General features: G+C 33.7%; 1 pseudogene; it reads left to right on the forward strand.

Moving 5' to 3' along the window:
- Positions 1–363: 363 nt before the first annotated feature.
- LOC123246547 lies at positions 364–1,080 on the forward strand (annotated as a pseudogene).
- The last annotated feature ends 6,161 nt before the right edge of the window (positions 1,081–7,241 follow it).

Raw genomic sequence — 7,241 nt, forward strand, 5'->3', positions numbered from 1 at the left:
TGTTCCTCATGACATTTGTTCAGGTATTATTTTTTTGGTTCAGGTTTTGTTTTTTACTTTCTCAAAAGAAAATTGAATTTGAAAAAAAAATGATATACTTGTCTCACAGAGTTCCCTTGTTCCCTGGATTTGTATGATGCTAGAGAAGAATGGGATATGTGCATTCCTAGAAAAGCTCTCCCATTGTGTGAGGGAGACCAGTACACAGCTTCCAGGTCTCTGGGGGATTCTGCTTCAGGCCCAGATGGAACCATTGACTTCATCTATCTGAGAGGGCAGGCTGTGAGCCCCCTGGCTCCTCAGAAAAGTTTCGCAACTTCATGTGGAAGGAAATTGTTTATGAAATTGGTAGAGTGAATCAACCAAACCCTGGGCTCCCACTGGAGTAAGAGCACCTCAGGTGAGAAGCTGGGGCCCTCTGAATTAGAAGTGAAGAAAGAGCAAAGCAGCATGACACTGATAAAATAAGCTTCCTTGCTGTTCCTTCAGTTTCAAAAGGAGTTATGCAGGGTAACTCAATGAGAACAGAAAAAGTGAACCAGCAGGGTGGCATTGCAGAGATCAAGGGAACCCAACTGGTATACAAATAGGACGCTTTAATCAATCCACCTGAGAGCAGTAATGATGGTAGTCTTGAACTCTGTCATTGAAAAAGATGGGTTCTTAAACCTGACACTGTCCAGAGCAACTCCCAGCATGGCTTAGACAGTATCTTTCCAGATTTGATGAAAGCAAAGAAATTAAGAAAATAATTGATTAGCGAGAAACCTAGTCAAGAAAATGGAAGTAAAGGAGAAGAATTTCAATACTTTTCAAATTTTCAGATTGATGGCATGTGCATTTCTTGCCCTTGGAGTTCTCACTTTTGTATGTAAATATTTGTCCATATTCATTTCATTTCTTGCAATTTGCATTCATGGTATTATTTAAGTACTTCCTAAAGAATGAAAAGGTGAAGATGAAAATACTAACTGCTACAATTTTCCTTGAATACCGGCTGAAATTGTTGATTACAACAAAAGGGGAGATATTTTCAAAGGTCTTTGTGTCTACTTTGTGTCATTTTCTGCCATTGATTGACTTGTTCATGAAACTTGAAGTTTCATGAAAGCTATAGAACCTAAAAGAATATCTTATAAAGTCAGTTTTCTGTTCCCAACTAGTGTAAGAGAAATGAACCAGTTTACACTTTTATAGCACTCTTAATAAGAGTTGTAGGAGCAATGGATTATGAATGTAATGAAAGAAACCCCAATTTAAAGTTATGTATTTCTATTAGCACTTATATGAAGAACAGATCACAAGTGTTATTCATTGATTTGTCTTTTTCAGTTAGGTGTATCTGTTGCTTTTGCCTACATTCCTTTCAGGTTGTATTATTTCTTTTTTTCTGCAACAACATAACTAAGGTCTTTGTGCTTTTTGCAGAATTCTTCAGCGTCATCATAACTATCTCAGAGCTACATCCAGTATTTGATTTTCCTTTCATTCTCTTAAAATAAATGAGTCCATCTTACACATAAAATTTAAAAATAACTATTTTGAAATAAGGAAATTTGAGTAAGACCTCCTTTTATTCATTCAACTATACCACTTAATGAAAATTAACATTGCATAAATTTTACTTGCCAACCTTGAAAAACACAGAACCACTAAAGTAGTCTTTAATTCAAATGAGAGGGACAATGCTGAAGATTGTGCCACTATAGAGAGTTAAGTGCTAAATCCTACAGTCAAAGCTCTGAGACTCTGGGAACAATGTCTTTGGGAAAACACAATGCCAAAATATATTTTCCAAAGAACAATAGAACGTGAGGGTCTTATACACCTTTTGGTGAATAAAGGACAGGAAATTAAAATTTATTAGCTTTACAATGGACACAAGAGTATGAGGAGTCCAGAATGGGATTTTGGAGGAAAGGCTAATGCTTTACAATGGATATAAAAGGATGATTTCCAAAATGGGCTTGATTACCTGGGAGAGGCTTTTGATACAGTGAGAGAAACTTCTAAGGCAAAAGAGTATTTAAGATTGGATTATATCTACTAATTCTACCTAAGCCGACATCATTAGGTACTTTAAGTTTTATGATTCAGCCTAAGACAAGGTCAGTCTGGAACTTCCCCTAAGGCAAGTTCCCAAGGGACAGATGCAAACATGGGGGAGGAAGTTTCCATAAGCATAGTTCACAGACTTTATGTAAAGAACTCTAAGAGAAATCAATATTTGAAAAAACAACTTATTGAATAGGACTGGTTTTCCCCCTTTGTCTGTCTGTCTATTTGTCTTTCTCTCTTTCTGTCTCTGTCTATCCGTCTGTCGTCTTTTCTCCTCTCCTGCCCTTTGGCCGAGTCCCAACTCTTACCCCTAATGGAAAAAGTAGTTGAAATGAAAGTAGAAAAATTAAGGCTGGAAGAAAGCATCACTAGTTGCTGGTAGATTGAAGACTAGGGATATCGAAAGCTTGAAGAGATAGATATCTTTACTCTATTCCACCCACCAACATGTCCATCCTGCCCTCTGGGATACCTATGTCTGTCTGTGATCCCAACATATTTCTTGTTCGCTCCTTTCTCTGGTCCTTTCAGGTTCCCACTTCGCTGCCCCTTCCTCAATGTGTTCTTCATTTGAGTTTTCAGATCTCCATGTGATTGGCCCTGCCCCCCAATTTCCTCCTGCTGCTCTTTTTTCTCTTTTCTCAGCTCCTGATATACTCAAATTATTTGGAGGCTCCTTCCTTCCATGGAAAGACTCCTTTTCTGTTTCCCTCTTTCCCTTCACCATTCTGCTGATATTCACATTATTTTAAAATCATTTTATATAGAGGATTGTGGAAATGTCTAATTAAATAAGGCGAAAACTATTTTAATATAGCATGTATGTTGAATTCATTAAGCAAAGAGACTTTTGGAATTGCTCTAGAAGAGAATTTGATCATAATTACTTAAGGAGAGGGAATTACAAAGCAAGACTTTCATATTTATGCATGAGACAAAGCTTTTTGTATATATCAGAGTTTTAAAGGTTAAAATTAAGGTTTGGGCAATATTACATGAAATCATGTGGTCACCAGTATTTATTATATCTTGAGTCAAAAATTTATTTACAAATATATACAAAGGAAGAAGAAATAATAAAGAATAGAAATATGAGGAGGTCAGCCAAGTTATCTATCCTATCAACCTAAATGTTTTACTAGGAGTCTGCTTAATCCAGACAGAGATTAATTAGATATCAACCAGGAAGGCTGGTAGTGAATAACCATGCAGCTTCCTTCAAGATGAAGCTAATCTCTTAGGAAACTAGGAAAGGCATAAGCCTTTCACTCATACAACAAAGTAGTCCAGAAGTCAGAGTCTAAGTTGAAGATGAGCTCCAAGTCCGCAATCCAAGCATCAGTCTCCAGCAAAGATCCCTGGAAGACTCTCTCCAGTCAGAAGAATACCTCCAGAAGACAATCTCTTCAAACTATCTTCTCAAAGACAATCTCCTCTGGGAGAGTTTGGGGCTTGCTTTTATGGTGACTTCTTATCCCTGACCCTCTTCACAGGGGCCAATCATAGTTTCAAAATTGTCTGGCACTGCCTACAGGGCAGTGTCTGTGGGATCAACTTCTTACCTTCTGAAGGCTAAGTTCTCATCTAAGGGTGTTAATTTTCTAAATCTCACCTTCTGGAGAGGTGAATACTCCTCAAAATAGTTCACAGATCCTTCTTGACTGAGTTGTGAATTCTCATTTTCTGGCTGATTGAGTTGAAAGGGCGGAGAGCTCCTCTACCTAGTGATAAGTAGGGTGTTCAAGCTTTTGTTGATTCAATTCAAAAGTAGACAAAGCAGAGTTAATCCTGACTTCAGTCTAGTGAAGTACTAAGTAGGGGTACTTAAATTTGTGTTAACTCAAGATAGATAATAGAGGAAAGAATTCTCTTTCACAGTTATGATAGCTTTGAAAAATCTAATGTTTTCAAGACACTCAGAACAAAATTATAGACATAACTGGGACCAAAGGTCAATAAAAGAAAAGCAGATAAAGCTTCAGAAAGGAAATCTCTAAGGTAAACATTACTCATTGATTTTTTTCAAGTATTATAGATCATAAAACAAACCACAAAACTAAGTTTTTCACTACAGTTTACAAAAGGACTTGCACTCAATGAAAGGATGGGTGGCTTAAATTTTCTTGGATGAAGAAGAAAAGGTAGTTTAAAATTAAGAATTTCTATTCTATATTTTTTTTAATTTTCAACTAACTCCATCAATGTTAATGCTGATCTATGTGACTAATGAAAGATTTTTTCTACAATGGCCTAATAAAATTCAACTGGTATGAATAAATTAGTGATACATTCAGGTACCTTTTATTAATACTTATAATTCTATCCTTTTTTAAAGTTATAAATATTGTAAGTTCCTTATGCATCTTTATTATTATCATTATTATTAATTTTGGATCACCTATCAACCAATGATTTTTCAAGTATTTCAGGAAAAATATTAAACTAATGTAACATACTGAAATAAGTAATAATCATTCATCGTTCAATTCTGTTTTATTTACTTATGTATTTAAATTTTTTGGAACAAAGATCAATTGTAATTATTGTTTTCCTAATATTTATCTAAACATAAAAACTTGGCATGTATTCAGTCTCATATTGTATTAATTTCATAACATGTTACTGCAGTCACGTTGCAAATATCTTATATGATTTTTTTGTAAAAGAATATGCATTTAGGGTAGTGTTATATAGTTTCCTTTCTGTTTTGACTTTCCCTGGTTTAGGAATCAAGATCATATTTGTGTAATAGAAATCACTTAGTAGGACAACTTCTTTGTTGTTCTTTAGACATTTCAATTTTAATACTTTTTGACCCAATTTGAAATTCTCTTGGCAAGAATACTAGATTAGTTTGAAATTTCCTTTTTCAGATCATTTTTTAGATGAAGAAACAGTTAAGTAACTTGAAAAGTAAAATAATATAATTATTTCCTCCCACTATCTACTTTTACTTAATTTTTTCTTTCTACACTTTCACTGCTTACTTTTATCACATCTTCCCCTCTTCCAAAATCTTTCCCTTCTTACAGTATGCTGAAAATGATTAATGTAAATCTGATACTGAGGAAAATAAGGGAATCAATTAATGAAGAATTATCTAACTAACACTATATTGCTTCTATCAGAATATAGTTGTCATTTGCAATCATTTTATTTGTCCATTGTAGATATTGTCTTATCTTTTAAAGTAAATAAATATAAAGGCATATGTATCCTTAATCTTATTTACCACAGTCTTTATGACACCTTATATGTAAAAAGTTTAGAAACACCAGCAGTGTAAATTTGATTTGTCCATTTCTATAGTTTGTTGCAGAAGGTTGAACCAATAAGAAAAAGAAGATGCAAGATTATTTTAGGTCATTGAACAGAACTTTTATCTGCTGACTGTCCCACTTCCATATTATAAGAAATAACACTATATCTGCCTGATATTTATCAAATGAAGTATCTTTAAAGAGCATTAAATTACTAAAACTCATATTAATACTTTCACCAGAGTATGTCACAACAAAGTAGTAACTGTAAAGCTATAAAATCTGATGGAAATAAAACTGATATATTTAGGCAATTTGCCAAACCAAAATTAAGATTTCAATAAACAAAACTTGAAAATTTTCTGATACTAAAATTCTAAACTTTAAGAATATAATTAAAGGGTACTTCTGGGTTAAGATGGTGGCAGAGTTGAAGCAGTGTGCTTAACCTTTCCTAACCCACACATATAGGACTCCTCAAAAGTTTACAAAAACCAAATCCAGGTGAACAAAGGGAAACCACAATAGGGCACAGCATTGAAGACACATCAGATCAGGGTATTTACATGCTATAAGGGGGTGAAATAACTATCACTAAAAAGCAACTCCATCCCACACACACCACCTAGAGTGCCAAAGACAGTATACAAAAGTTAGAGCAAGTTTGGGGCATTCATTAAATTTTTGGCAGCTACCTGAAATCACCAGGGCCTGCTCCTGAGAGCAGTAAGACTTATGGCCCCAAGAGGACCTTGAGCCAAAAGTAAAAAGTAAAAGTAAAAAGGCTTTGGACCTTGAGGCAAAAGTAAAAATAGATCTGATTAAAAGATACGCGGAAGGTAATTACATCCCGATAAAAGGCAGTATAGACAATGAGGAAATAAGAGTACTCAACATGTATGCACCAAATGGTATAGCATCCAAATTCCTAAAGGAGAACTGGAAGAGCTCAAGAACTAAATAGATAGGAAAACTACTAGTAGAAGATCCAAATATTCCTCTTTTAGATCTAGATATATCAAATCAAAAAATAAATCAGAAAGAGATAAGAGAGGTGAATGAAAACCTAGAAAATTTAGATTTAATAGATATGTGGAGAAAAATAGAGACAAAAAGGAATACACCTTCTTTTCAGCTCCACATGGTACACTCACAAAGATTGACCATGTAATAGGACATAGAAACATTGCAAACAAATACAAAAGAGCAGAAATAATAAATGTAACATTTTTCAGATCATAATGCAATAAAAATAATAATTAGTAAGGGCACATGGACAGGCAAATCAAAAACTAATTGGAAATTAAATAATGTGATTCTCCAAGATCAGTTTGTTAAAGAAGAAATCATAGAAACAATCAATAATTTCATTGAAGAGAATGACAACGATGAGACATACAACCAAACTCTCTGGGATGCAGCTAAGGCAGTACTCAGGGGGAAATTTATATCCTTAAATATATGTATTAACAAATTAGAGAGGGCAAAGATCAATAAACTGGGTGTGCAAATAAAAAAAAACTAGAAAAGCAACAAAATAAAAATCCCCAATTAAAGACCAAATTAGAGATTATAAAAATTAAAGGAGAAATCAATAAAATTGAAAGTAAAAGAACTATTGAATTAATAAATAAAACTAGAAACTGGAACTTTGAAAAAAAATAAAATTGACAAAGTACTGGTCAATCTAATTTAAAAAAAGGAAAGAATAAAAGCAAGTCATCAGCATCAAAGATGAAAAGGGAGACCTCACCTCTAATGAAAAAAAAAAATTAAGGCAATCATTAAAAACTATTATGCCCAATTATATGGCAATAAATATAGCAATTTAGGTGAGATAGATGAATATTTACAAAAATATAAATTGCCTAGATGAAAAATAGAAGAAATAGAATATCTAAATGAATATCTAAATAATCCCAT

The sequence above is a fragment of the Gracilinanus agilis genome, chromosome 4, assembly GCF_016433145.1.
Source record: "Gracilinanus agilis isolate LMUSP501 chromosome 4, AgileGrace, whole genome shotgun sequence".
NCBI lineage: Eukaryota > Metazoa > Chordata > Mammalia > Didelphimorphia > Didelphidae > Gracilinanus > Gracilinanus agilis.